This window comes from Atractosteus spatula, assembly GCF_055471065.1.
Source record: "Atractosteus spatula isolate fAtrSpa1 chromosome 16 unlocalized genomic scaffold, fAtrSpa1.hap1 SUPER_16_unloc_1, whole genome shotgun sequence".
Classification (NCBI taxonomy): domain Eukaryota; kingdom Metazoa; phylum Chordata; class Actinopteri; order Semionotiformes; family Lepisosteidae; genus Atractosteus; species Atractosteus spatula.
Window position 1 is genome coordinate 3111659 of NW_028296631.1, and position 14603 is coordinate 3126261.

A 14603-nucleotide genomic window follows, 5' to 3' on the forward strand; every position below is an offset into this window, starting at 1 on the left:
GTCTCCAATGCCCGCCAAACTCTCAACCAATCAGCACACATCTGGGTCTTGATCAAAAAGGGAGCGCAAGCTCAGTTCTGGGCTCTCCTTGGCCATTTTCACGCATCCTCAGAGACAATCACGTGACAACTGCTGTTGTCTGCAAAAGGACTTGGACTTTGTTCTAAGCGCGAGGCCGAGGATCCCGTACGTATTCAGAATTCTACCAACGTGAATGCTCCGCTTGATCAACGGCAGCCTACAGTTGGACCCTCGTCGACAACCTGAATAGCTTATTCAGAAGCAGCGCTGGACCGGGAACGAACCAGCTTCTTCCCAGGCAAAAGAGTGACTTGTGAGGACTCGCGGTCACACTCTGTGCATAGAGACTTTCTACTAGCCAGCCGGACTGCTGGTAGATCCCCTCGGAGCAACGACTGCCCTGCGCGCCGCAGTCAGATTCCTCCGCCCGTCCTACTCCGAGCTGCACCTCGACTGGTTGGCCGGTAGCCAGAGGACGCCGACACAACGCCCATTGGACAACCGCTGCAACAGAGCCTGTCAGCTGGTTTGGTGTTCGTGCCGGGAAATTCCAAATCCAAACACAGTGGATAAGTAAACCCCATGTTCTACATTGCGTCTCGAGAATTTAATTGTACCTCAACACAAGTTGTTATCAATTTAATTCATGAGTAATGTATTTACTTCCGAGTTTAGAGTAACAGTGGGTAATAACACTGATTAGCGATTTGGTAACCGAACGATATATATTGACATATATTCTCTGTTGTGTATCTCTTTGTGTTTGCATCTCTTCGAGATTATATACCTTGTATATTGATAACCCTCACAGTAAGGTCTGCCGCTCGTATCCAGGCAGACTAGTATATGTTTGGTGCACAGTTTATATTAATAAATGTATCTCGTGTATTGAACCCGTGTGTGTGCGTTGTTAGTTGTTCTGACGATTGATTTTCTAAAAGCCCAACGAACAACCTCGTGATTACTGCTACAATTGATAATTGTCTCAGTAAACCCATCAAACCACTACATTTAATGGCGTCCCTGGGTGGGCGAGTTTAGAATGAAATGAGAATCAATCGCACAGAATAACTGATATTGCTGTGAGTTCAAGTTCAGCACAGCACCGCGGCTTCTATACGCGAATACCGGGTGTGCTGATAACTGCGTAAAGAAATCCCCCTGTTTTCTAGCGTTTAGTGTAACGTGTACTGATTGGAAATCCATCTGCTCGGGTGTTTAGATTCCATACTGTATTTTGGTAAAAGAAAAAAAAGTAATACTCTTAAAGTTTCTCTGACGTAATGACAATGGCTGCTAAAATGTCTGAAGTGGAGTCGCTTATAAGTACTATTTCTAGCGACGACAATCCTGGTTACTGGAGCGGTATCGAAAAGTTGAACTTTGATGATATTGAGAAGCTGCAAGTAGATTTAGTAGCTAAGGTAGCGAACCAGCTTAACACAGGAGGGTCCGTGAACGCAGTTCAGGTCCTATCGAGTTTCGCCTTAAATCTAGCTAAACAGCTGGAACTGTCTTTGTCCGAGCTGACAAAGTTTCAAAAGCTTCAGGGAAAGCTAGAAAGATATAAGGCGGAGCGAGTTGAGTTGTTGGATATAATCAGAGAAAAGAGAGTGAAAAATGAGGAAAGTGAAGACAGACTCAGGGAAGTTTTAGGTAAATTAGATGACCTGTCTGCTAGAGAAACTGCGGCTGAGGTAGCTAGGAGAGACCTGGAAGCGAGCTTGAAAGAAAAAGAAAAAGAAATTGAGCGTTTAAATGAGCTCAGCCAGGAAAGGCAAAAGGAGTTAGATGCTGCCGTACTGGAAGCAAAACAGGCTAGATCCCACTTGCATGCCAGCCCACCTAGCAGCCCGGAGCGCTCACCCAGCGCGCCGGGAGGAGGTTTCTCCCGGCCAGGGTCTGTGGTCGGATCGGCATGGGGGAGATCGCCGAGTCCTGCGCGAGACGCAAGGGCGATGCAATTCAGGCATAGACCCCCTGCTCCTGATCACGGCCGTCCCCCTGCCCGCGGAGAAACCGTAAAAATTAACCTCCACTCCCTGAGGCAGTTAGCCAAAGATGTAGAAAGGTTTGACCCGTCAGTGTCAGGGAATAATGTGGAAACCTACATCGATGAGCTGAGACATACTTTGCAGTTTATGCCCGGAGCGTCCGAACAGGAAAAGGCTATGTTAGTAAGGAAAACTACTAGCCGAGCGGTCCACGAGTGGATGTCTAGACAAGGACCGGAGGTCTGTAATAGCTTTGAGGAGCTGTGTCAGGCAATGATCGGAGAATTTTCGGCTTTTATCGATCCCATAGCTGCCGTGGCCGCTGCGCACCATATTAAGCACGAAAAAGCTGAAGCCCCTCGCGACTATTATGAGAGGCTTAGGCGCACTTATTTTGCAGGGCGGAATGAAGAGGGTTGCGAAGAGAACGTGAATTTCAAAGGTTTATTCATTGCTAATCTGCATCCCTCAATCAGGAAAATGATTGTGATGCACACTGATGCAAAAGCGATGAAAATGGCTGACATTAGAAGGTTGGCTCAAAAAGCCTGGGGAGCTGAAGTCTCTGCTTCCTCAGAGCGAAAACCTGCTAAAACGGCCGTGTTCGCCACTAAAGCCAGCAGGGTTGACGACTCGCCTCAGCTCGAGGGAGCTGAGGTTCCTGAGCCCGCTAAGCCCCGGCGCAAAATAGGCAGGCAGGACCGCACTAAGCGTCAGAGCCGCCGTGAGCGCTACGGGGAAGGCAAGGGCACAGGCAGAGCCTATCAGAAGGCTGGACGAAGGGAGTCGACTGCAACCCGCCTGGCCAGGCTTGAACAAGCCCTGCTTGAGAGATCAGGACAGGGTAAACCTTCCGCACTGAATGCCGGAAGCGTGAATGAGCTTAGTGGGACCACGCCCCTTCTCACTGGAGGAGGCGGGGATCCATCCCAAACCCCTCCCTCAGTCTATCTGATTGGGTGGGAGGGTTCCTGCCTGGAAGAAGGCTGTGACTCTGAGTTGGGCGCTGACCCCGCCCCTGAAGTCAAAGAAAAGGCAGGCTTCCAACAATTCTTAGGGAATCTCAGCCAGAAAGGCAAAGCAAGGCGTATTTATATCAAGGTTTCTCTTGAAAACGTCTTAGATAGAGAAGCACTGGTTGACACTGGGGCTGAAATTAGTTTGATGTCAGCCGATCTACTCAGCGAGCTCAAACGAGTAGCGAAAGGAAAAGGCATCAGACTTAAGGTAGAACCGTGTAAGATAGATATTTCCAGCTATACCCAGGATCATGCCAGGATCACACACCGAGTGTGGGTGGCACTTAGGTTCGGGCCAATGAACGTGGTGCATCCTGTTTACATCTCTAGGTTTAAAACAGAGCCACTACTCATTGGCCAAGACCTGCTTGACAGGCTGGAGCCTCTGGTGGACTGCCAGCGTGGAAAATTGTGGGCTCAGGTCAAGCACCCTAAGCCTGTCGTACAGCAAAAAGGGGGGTTCAGTGGTTATGCTGTGATCACACAGTGCCCACTGAACACCATAGCTGAGTTGGAGGATTCTCCTGGTTCCTCTGGACGAGAAATAAATGTCTCTTCTTGCTTTCCAAAACTACAGGGAAGTCCTGCCCAGGCCAGCACTCCCACGGTCTCCCAACTACAGGAGCAGTGCTCCGAGCAGCTGCTTGACCCGCCAGGTAAAGCACACCCCTTTTTCATCCCTGAAGAAGAGTGGATCTCCCTGTCCGGTAATGAATGGGAGTCCTTTCTGTGCGCCCTGGTACCTCAGGGGGACAAGGACTACCACCCCATGGTGGTGGGAGGGGTCCAGGTGGCAGAAGTGCAGGTTGATGATGTAATTCTCAGCCTCAGCTCTGAGAAGTCCATAATCAGTGAAGGTCTGTTCGAGGACCTGTCGCGAAGCCGTCAGGTGACCCTGGTGACGCAATCACAGGGTCTGTGGTGGGCACCCCCACCTCATAGGTCCATTTGGAGCAAAGGAAGCTGTGCAGCTTCCATCTCCATCGGAAAAAGGAAGTTTGCTCACTACTTCCAGGTAGCACCTCAGCTGACCCATTCGGTCTGTATTGGTGCAGACCTGTTGGTTCGACTGGGCGCCCAGTTGGACACAGTAAACAGTGTGCTGTGGACACGGGTGAACCCAGATGCCCACTCTCTAAGCGGCGACCCCGAGAACATTCGGTCAGGTCAGACGATTCCTCAGGCCTGCCAGGTAGTAAACGAATCGGACCTGATCGTTCCTGCGTCAACAGCAGGGTTTCCGGTACGCCTTGTCCTAAAGAAGGGACAGAGGATGGATGCTGAGATGGTTTTCTTCCAACCATCAGCTCAGTTTATCAGACTGAACCTAGCAGTCTGTGGTACCCCCAGACTGGAAAGGAATGGCCGAGCCACCTGCCTGTTGGTGCAAAACATAGCAAAACAAGATGTCAAAATCCCTGCTCGCACTGACATGGGACTGGTAATTGACAATGGGTTCTATGATTTCGAACTGGCCATCCCAGTACTGGGGCAGCTCCCTGGTCCCTTGGCCAGGGAGGGGGGGACCGAGCAGGTGTACTACACCTACCCCCGGCGGATGATTGCAATTATGCCAATAGAGGGATTCTGCAACCAGGAGGTGTGCAGAGTGGACCTTAGCGATAAGGATGAGATGGTTGTGTATACAGTACACGCAGGGGTTCCGACGGACCACTCAGCCGAGAGTGCGACCCGGGATACCGCCATGCCGTCAAAAGCGGGGTTCCTAGAGCAGGTACAGGATCAGGTTGGTAAGGCAGATGCCCTGGAAACGGAAAGCCAGCGTCAGCAGCTGCATCAGATCTTCCAGGATTTCCAGGAAGTGTTTGCACGGGACGCCTATGACTGCGGGGTGACGGATTTGCACACAGTGCGCATTCCTACGGCCCCTGGCGCCCGCCCAACCTATGTCAGGCAGTATCGCATTCCCCTCACGGCATACGAGTACATAAAGCAGACGTTGGATGCTCTACTAGAGCGTCAGATCATAAGGGAGTGTAACTCCACTTATAACTCCCCACTGTGGCCGGTGCTGAAACCCAATGGTAAGTGGCGTCTGACCATTAACTACCGGCAGTTGAATAAACAGGTTCCTTTGTCACGATGGCCAATGATCTACCTAGATCGGGAGTTAGCCAAGGTGACAACAGCAAAATATTTCACCACAGTGGATGTGGCCAATGGGTTCTGGACCCTTAAGGTAGAACCGACAGACCAGTACAAACTGGCCTTTTCCTTTGGAAACAGGCAGTTCACCTGGAATCGATGCCCCTTTGGGTATTCCAACTCCCCAGCGGAGTTCAACATATTTCTGCACAAAGCCATGAGTGATGCAGCCGCCAGGGGCAACCTGGTCTATGTGGACGATATTCTGATGCGGAGTCAGACCTGGGAAGAACACATGGCCGAGATCAGGCATGTGTTGACCCAGCTCTCCCGTGCAGGGGCCAAACTGTCTCTGGCTAAGGGACAGTGGTGTAGGACCCAAGTGGAGTACGTGGGACTATTGGTTGGAGCCCAAGGCATACAGCCACAGTCCAGCAGAGTCCAAGCTATCCAGAATATGAAGTCGCCCACTAACCTGTCTGAACTGCGCAGCTTTCTGGGAGTATGTAATTATTCCCGGCAGTTCATTGAGGATTACGCTGAAATAGCAAGGCCCCTCCACAAGCTGCTGCAGAAAGACGTGCCCTTTGAGTGGGGACCTTCCTCAGAACAGGCTGTGATGGAGCTGAAGCGCAGACTCGGTAGTGCGCCGTGCTTGGCCTACCCTGACAAAAATAAGGTCTTCTACCTTGAAGCAGGGTTCTCAGAGCACTGCCTTGGGGCTGCTCTGAGTCAGGAATATGACCAAGAGCGAAGGGTGGTGGCGTATGCCAGTCGAGCCCTGAACCCAGTGGAGCAAAAGTTCTTGGACTGCGAGAAGGCCCTGTTGTCTACGGTCTGGTCGGTAGAACACTTCCGTAGTTATGTAGGGGGACAAAAGATCATCATCGAAACCTGCCACCAACCTGTGACATTCCTGCATAGCCAGAGACTCAAAGCGGGCAGGGTGTCAAATAGCAGGATTGTGGCATGGATGATGGCCCTACAAGGCTATGAGATAGAGGTACGTTATGCACAGAGCAAGAAAATGTACCTGGGACAGGGCCTGGCTTTGGGCCAAGTGTGTCACGGCTGTGACACTGACATGGAAGCTCCAGAAACAATTCCCGCTGCTGAGCTACCGAACAATCACCGGTACTACGATGAAAACGTGGGCCAGGGCTTACCCATGGCCTATGTTGACGGTTGCTCTTTTCGCCACAAACAGCAGGTGCTAGCAGGGGTAGGAGTAGTCTGGCAAGACAATACTCCCTGTGGGCCGACCCGCTATAAGCTAGGACCAAAGACTAGTCAGTATGCGGAAGTAGCTGGGGTGCTGATCACCCTCCAGCAGGCCCTGACAAATGGCCTTAAACAATTTGTCATCTGTAGTGACTCGAACTACGCCCGACATAGCTTCGTGTCCCATCTTCCGTATTGGAAGGGTAACGGCATGAAAAATGCCCGGGGCAAGGAAGTAAAGAACAAAGAGTTGTTCCTGGCCAGTGACAAGCTCACGACCGAGGCTGGAATGATGGTTTACTGGAGGAAGGTGAAGGGACACTCCCAGGTGAAGAGACCCGACAAAGACGGGAATGATGAGGCCGACCGGCTGGCTAAATCTGGCGCCTTAGAGGGTGAACCCTGGCAGTTCCAGCAGGAATGGCTACCCCCAGAAACCGTGGCTGAGGTCAAGGCGGTCACCCGAAGCAGGGCTAGACAGGATGTCGGAGCTGACCCTCAATCTGTAGTGCTTGGGTCACAGGGTTTTAACACCGATCTTGCAGAAATGCAGAAACAGGACCCAGCAATTGGGCTAATGTATCAGCATATCGCTGACCCAGTGCGTCAACCTCTTTCGGAGCAGGTGCTGAGCCAGTCTCCAGAGCTGAAGGAGCTGGCAGAGGTGAAAGACAACCTAAAAATTATAAAGGGGTTGTTGGTTTGTGTACCAGTTGCACAAGGTGTCCCAAAGTGGGTAGTTCCCCGCTGCCATCGGGGGGTCATGATCCAACACGCTCATGACGAGCCCTGTGGGGGTCACCGGGGAATCAAGGCCACGTACGACACTATCCAGCAGGTGGCATTCTGGCCTCACATGGGCCAAGACATCGCCGCGTATGTAAAGGGGTGTCTGACGTGTAGCCAGTTCCAACCATCACGGCCCTTGCACCGTGCACCACTCCAGAAAAAGGGCATGACATTCCCCTGGTCCAATCTACAAATGGATTGGGTGGGGCCGCTGGTGAGGTCATCCAGAGGGAACAAATATTTCCTCACGGTTACGTGTGCATTCACAAAATGGATTGAGTGCCTCCCAGCACCCAACGACACGGCAGAGACAACTGCAGTGCTGTTGGTGAACCATGTGTTCAGTCGATGGGGACTCCCCCTGACCGTGGACTCGGATCGGGGAACCCATTTCACAGCTACAGTAATGGCAACCCTGTGGAATATGCTTGGGGTCAAGGCCCAGTTGCATATCTCCTACCACCCTCAATCCTCGGGCCAGGCAGAAAGGGCAAACCGAACGGTGGTTAGTATGCTCAAAAAGTTTGTCTCCACCAGCAGTAGGGACTGGGACATTAAGCTGCCCCTGGTTCTGATGGCCATCCGAGCCACGCCCCATTGCTCTACGGGGGTCCCACCTTTTGAGATGATGACAGGTCGGAAGATGACTCTTCCCCTACACTGTCTTTATGGGGTGGAGGACCTGAGCACGACGGGGGCTGCTATGGCCCATCAGTATGTGTCAGCAAGCACATCTGCAGGCAACCTTTGCTTTTGCCCAGAACAATCTGGGAAGGAGTGCAGAGGGTAGGAAAGCATACTATGACCGAAAGGCAGTTAACCAGGAACTCCAAGTAGGAGACAAGGTCCTGTACTTCCAATTTGCCAAACCCACAGGGGTGGCCCGGAAATTCTTACCCAGTTGGACAGGACCCCACGAGATTGTCGATAAGGTATCACCGGTAGCTTATCGAATTCGGATTGAAAAAGGAAGGCAATCTCTGGTCTATAAGTGGGTGCATCGCAACCACCTCCGGTTGTATCGCCCACCTCAAATGGCGCCGGAGGACACAGAATAGGGTTAAAAGTCTAAACCCGATCAAGAGGGGGGTGCCCCTTTGTAGCTGCAGGTAGTTAGGTACTGTAGTGTAGGTCCTCCTAGGAAAATATATTCAAAATTATAGTGGAACTGTACCATGTGCCTCATCTGTGTTCCAGAATGGGAATCCTAAAACTGCCACGGCTGGTCCTGACAGTGCTGTGGATCGCTTCGACACAGCCCCTTGAAGTTGTGGAACCCGGTCCTCCTACCGGCATAGTCCTGCAGGACGCTCCCGGATTGTTGTTAACAAATTGCAGAACATATACTCAGCGAGTGTATGTGCGGCTGGACCCAAGTGATGTGTTTCGGAAGCACATCAACATGAACAGTAGGGTGTCCCATCATGGCAGGCAGTGGGCTAAGGATGCTGTATGGCATGCCCAGCTAGACACTATACACATGCTCCGCCAGCTGAGGAAGGCAACAGTCAGCCAGGAGGAGATGACAGGCCTCAGCCGCCCCAAAAGGTTCTTGGGGGGTCTGATTGCTGCGGCCTCCACCGTGGGCTCGCTATTTTCAGCTGGTCTGTTTGCTGCTTACACTGTCACCCTGACCACCCTGAGAAGGCAGGTGTCTGGGTTACTTAAGGAAATGCCAGAAATTCAGGACAGGCTGTATCAACAGCAGCAGCGGCTGGAAAGCCTAGGGAAAACCTTACAGGGCACAATATTAGCAGTAAACCTTCATGCAGCAGTGTTAAATAACACCCTCCACACCGTGGGCAGGATTGTCGACGTGTTACAGTGGGATTATGCTTACGTGCAACAGGTCAGGATGCTGATGCAGGATTTGCTTAGGGAGCTTAGTGCCACGATAACTAGCTTAGCCATGGGACAGATTCCAACTTACTTGGTTCCACTGTCCTTAGTAGAAGAAGTACTTAGGACAACCACTTCTGAGATGGTGCAGCCATTACAGGTACATTTTGCATACAGTCTAGGCAGTGCCATTCCTATACATGTCAACCCTGAAGCCAAGGAAATAGGTTTCCTGTTGAACCTTCCCATCGTGAGTGGCAAGGATATCTATAGACTCAAGTCTATATCGAACGTTGGCTTCTGGAGGGGGGACATGCATGTGAAGTTGACCACCCCACCGCTCGTAGCTTACCAGGAGGATGATCCAAATTTGTATCTTGTTCCAAACCTGGAACTGTGTATATCAACCAAGGATATCCACTGGGTATGCCCAAGTAAGCCATTCCTTAGGGACACAACTCAGAGGTTGTGTGGTATCAGAAAGGGGGCTGCCACTGAAAAGTGTAAAGCCACAGTGACGAGCAAAAGTGAGGTTAACGAACCCCAGGTTGAGCAGGTGGGAAAGCAATGGCTGGTCAGCACACCACAGTTAACGGTTACAATAACATATGACAGGCATGATACAGCTACCGAAGTGCAGCTACCCAACCAAACAGTTTTTCTACAAGTTCCTGAAGGAGCGATAGTGCATCTCAACGATTTAGCACTGTATCACCTGGAGTCAGAACTATACGAAACGGAACTCGAGATTGTGGACGCTTTCAGAGGACACGGCATTGACTTGGATGAGAGAATCCAAGAGACAGTAAGTCTTGAGGGTGTACAGGTAGTCGAATTTGTTCTTAACGACACAAACTTAAAAACTACACTGGTAGGTCCCAAGCACAGTCGTTGTGGATCCTCTGGGGCGCTAGGAACAATAAACGTGGTCATCTTGACACTGCTGCTGGGTAGCTGGATCATGGCTGGGGTAATGTGTTGGATGCTGTTCTCTTGTATCAAAGCCTTGCGGGGTAGTTTGAATGAGACAAAGGGAGCAATGGTTTATCACCGAAATCAGGTAACCACTCCCAAACGTCTGCCTGCTGCAGAGCTATCCGATACTGATAGTGAACTGCCGGAAGTTTAAGGTCTAGAGCTAATGATGATGCCCAATGCCTCATTCCTAGGTACCTTATAACTGAGAGCAGGTATACGCAACGTTCTTTCCAACACTATTTCCTGTACAAATTCTCGAGAGGTAATGTGAATATTGGGTGGTAGAATCCACCGTGGTACAACAAACATCACTTAACTCTGTTTTTGTTTTGAAGGCAACAACGCCTCAGGACCTCGTGACCTTCAAAAAGGGGGGATATGTAGCGGCAATGCTTGTTAATAAGACAGAATTAAGCGTTGGTATGCTCCTAAAGGAGGCCCCATCTCACCCTCCATCTCTGTGGTGCAGCCACAGAGAAAGAATTCATGCAAGCTGATTTAAGATGTTTTTCTTTTGATAAGAAGCAAGCTCCCAGACGGGGATGCAATTAGCTAAGCCTGGCTATAATGATCAATGGTCATCCACTGGCGCCTATCTGTCTAGGGAGTGCCGAATGGACATCTGGACTGCATTTCTAAGTGTCAAGAGTAAGTGACTTATGTCTCACCTTGACCAACCAATCAGGGACTGGCAGGGCGTGGTAATACCACGTGGGTCTCCAATGCCCGCCAAACTCTCAACCAATCAGCACACATCTGGGTCTTGATCAAAAAGGGAGCGCAAGCTCAGTTCTGGGCTCTCCTTGGCCATTTTCGCGCATCCTCAGAGACAATCACGTGACAACTGCTGTTGTCTGCAAAAGGACTTGGACTTTGTTCTAAGCGCGAGGCCGAGGATCCCGTACGTATTCAGAATTCTACCAACGTGAATGCTGGTAGATCCCCTCGGAGCAACGACTGCCCTGCGCGCCGCAGTCAGATTCCTCCGGCCTTCCTACTCCGAGCTGCACCTCGACTGGTTGGCCGGTAGCCAGAGGACGCCGACACAACGCCCATTGGACAACCGCTGCAACAGAGCCTGTCAGCTGGTTTGGTGTTCGTGCCGGGAAATTCCAAATCCAAACACAGTGGATAAGTAAACCCCATGTTCTACATTGCGTCTCGAGAATTTAATTGTACCTCAACACAAGTTGTTATCAATTTAATTCATGAGTAATGTATTTACTTCCGAGTTTAGAGTAACAGTGGGTAATAACACTGATTAGCGATTTGGTAACCGAACGATATATATTGACATATATTCTCTGTTGTGTATCTCTTTGTGTTTGCATCTCTTCGAGATTATATACCTTGTATATTGATAACCCTCACAGTAAGGTCTGCCGCTCGTATCCAGGCAGACTAGTATATGTTTGGTGCACAGTTTATATTAATAAATGTATCTCGTGTATTGAACCCGTGTGTGTGCGTTGTTAGTTGTTCTGACGATTGATTTTCTAAAAGCCCCAACGAACAACCTCGTGATTACTGCTACAATTGATAATTGTCTCAGTAAACCCATCAAACCACTACACTATCAAGACCAGCCATACACAGTACAGTTTATGTACATACAGTAATGTTTATGTTCCTAAATTAATATCGTTTATGACCTTCAGATGCGTTATGCTCCTCTTCTTTTTATGCTCAGCTACTAAAATTTCCCTTTAGTGGTAAAATTCCATATAAATATTCAAAACTAAGCGGATTGAAATGTGCACAGTAAAGACATTAGATGATTAAATCTTTTCACTACCAACCAATGCACCACGAGTGCCCCTGTCGGTCATTTTGGCCAGCCAATCACTTACCGCGGTGCCCTACGGTGCCCTGCGGGTTGGTTACTGTACCACGGGTTTTTACCGCTCATTTTGAATGGCTGCATCTGTAGGTTGTCTCTCGCAGTGTTCAGGAATTGCATTCCGAAACTGAGTCAGATCAAAAGTTGTAAGAAAAGCACCTATGGTGTCGGTTCTAACAGCTTTATTGATTCGATGTTAAAGGCCGGAAATGGGGCACAAGACACGCGACCGCAAAAAGCGTCGCCATCTGCTTCCAGCTGCAAAATGCCGTTTGCGGACGCTGAAGCATTTGAACTTGAACTTTATTGCCATATGTAACCGGTACTGGTACAATGGAATTCTTACTTACAGAAGGTCTCTCGATTGTAAAACAAGTGTAAAAAACAAGACAAAGTGCAAACAGTGCATCAAGACAATGTACAAACAAACAATAGACAATGTGCAAGTAAACATGTAGACATTTCTTTCCAAGGCAGCGGGTACAAGCGATCTCGCGTTTTAAAACCACCAGGAAAAGCAAAAAGGCACTTTTCCTTGCTTGCGCCGGCACACAACGACGTGAGGAGGACACCGTAGTCGGCAGGATTCGAACTTGCGCAGGGAGACCCCAATGGATTTCTAGTCCATTGCCTTAACCACTCGGACACGACTACAGCGAGCGCCGCCATTGCTGCGTTCTTGCTACAATCTCACATGGATCGCGAGGCGCCGGCGGAAACCTTTTTCAAAGTCGTTCTCCATTAAAAAAAAAACCTTTCCAAAATACAAGCCTTGCAGACAGACACACCTCAGAGGACTTAAGGGTTGCTTCATGTGGGAATGATAAAGTCTCCCCGTCCGGACAGGAAAATGGCACTTTGTTAGACACAAAAAAACAATCAACAACAGACAAATGTCTACAAGCATTTTAGAAGCCGCTCTTGAAATAGCTCTTACATTCGTGTTAGACGCAGAAATCGCCTTTTTATTGACGCTCTTACAAACGCCATGGCAAGCAAAACAAAGCAGAGCAGAGCAGAACAAAACGAACAAAATAAAACCCTCATGTCCTGCACTTGAATATAATGCCGTTACGTGCCGAAGCGGTATTGGACGTCATCCTAGCACTGCAACCCGGGGCGTACGGTATATGGGAACGAGCACACGTCACGAATCGTCTCTAATCACTCCCTGCACTGTAAGGCGCCTTGAAGCGTGCACCCTCAACATTCATCTTTGCGCATCTGTGAAAGGTAAACTCTTGAGCAAACTCTGAACCAGACGCTCAAACTCCAGCTAGCATTAGGGGTAGCATTCCCACGCTACTTGAACACTTTGTTTCCGCTCAGTGCTGGATTTTGGGAACTTTAGGACGAGTGGGACTTTTCTCCTATCTGTCAATTCGTTTTGTTTTGGAGACTCTTGGCTGTCTGTGTTGTATAGTGCAGCGTGAAGAAAACGTTTTCGAAAACTGTGCCGGCTCAAAAGTTGTAAGAAATCCTCTCCAGCTCTTTTAAGTCTCTTCAGTTTTGTCATTTAAAGTGAAACTAGATGTATAACTGGAGCCTCACTTATGCAAATGGTGAGGCTCCAGTTCGACATCTAGTTTTACTTTATATGACAGAAGTACGTCAGACTGCGCCGGACTGGGGGATCACTTCCGGTTATTTTTACCATCTTAAACATTTGAAATCCTCCCCTAGGCAATTGTGACACTTCATCTTGGCTCCACCTAGGACACTCTTCAATCTTCCATCACTTCTCTCTTCTCCCGCAACACTCTCGTCTGTCGGTAGTATGTGGCGTCTTTGCATTACCACCAATCTCACCACAGCAAGAAAGCAACAGGTTTTGGCAAGAGAGGAGGAGACTGCCTGGCCCGAACAGGGATCGAACCAGCGACTTTGGCGTTACTAGCACCACGCTCAAACCAACTGAGCTAACAGGCCTTATTCCCACTGTCCTCTCTGTGCTGCAAAAAATGGAATTCAGGGAAGTTTCTTTTGTCCTTCTTTGAATAGAAAGCCCTGCAATTCAGTGTACGGGCTTTCTCGTGCTGTTTAATGGTTCTTCAAAAATTCAAATTCAAATCCTACACTGTCCTGAAGTGCCCCCCCATTTCACAGCATTTTTCAGCTGATTTCAAATGTACCTAAAGGAGAAGCATTATTGAAGACCATCAATTACCAAGAGCTTTTGTCAAAGGTTTTGGTGGTCACTTTTAATGACCACAGAGAGCTATGACCTCGGTTTTACATCTCATCCAAAAGACAGCGCCTTTTTACCACACAGCGTCTCCGTCACTATACTGGGGCATTGGGACCCGCACAGACCTCAGGGTGAGCGTCCCACCGCTGGCTCCATTAACACCGCTTCCAGCTGTAAGCTTTGCTTTTCCCTGTAGGTCACCCTCATCCGGGTACTGACCTGGCTCACAGCTTCTAAGCTTCAGTGGGTTTTCAGTTGCGAGTTGAAAGGGGATGCAAGTGATGGAGCCGCTCGCTGCAAAAGCCACTGCATTGGCCAGGAATCGAACCCGGGCCTCCCGCGTGGCAGGCGAGAATTCTACCACTGAACCACCAATGCACGCTGCAAGGGTCTACAAAAAAGACGTTTTTTACCACTCTGTGCTGGATGTTGGGTCCCAAGGGAACTTCTGGACGAGTGAGAATTTTCTGCTATCAAAATTTGGTTTCGGAGACTTTTGGCAGCCTACAGATGCAGCCATTCAAAATGCGCGGGCGATACCGCATTATTTTGCGGTACGCTGTACGCAGTCTACCTCAAGCTACCGGTAAATACCGCGAGTTACCGTA

The 14603-nt window shown here is 49.6% G+C and overlaps 1 non-coding gene across 1 annotated transcript; it reads right to left on the bottom strand.

Annotated features, from left to right (window-relative positions):
- Window positions 1–14302: 14302 nt before the first annotated feature.
- trnag-gcc (transfer RNA glycine (anticodon GCC)) lies at window positions 14303–14373 on the bottom strand. The gene has a single exon. It is a non-coding gene; the product is annotated as a tRNA-Gly (tRNA).
- Between the last annotated feature and the right edge of the window lie 230 nt (window positions 14374–14603).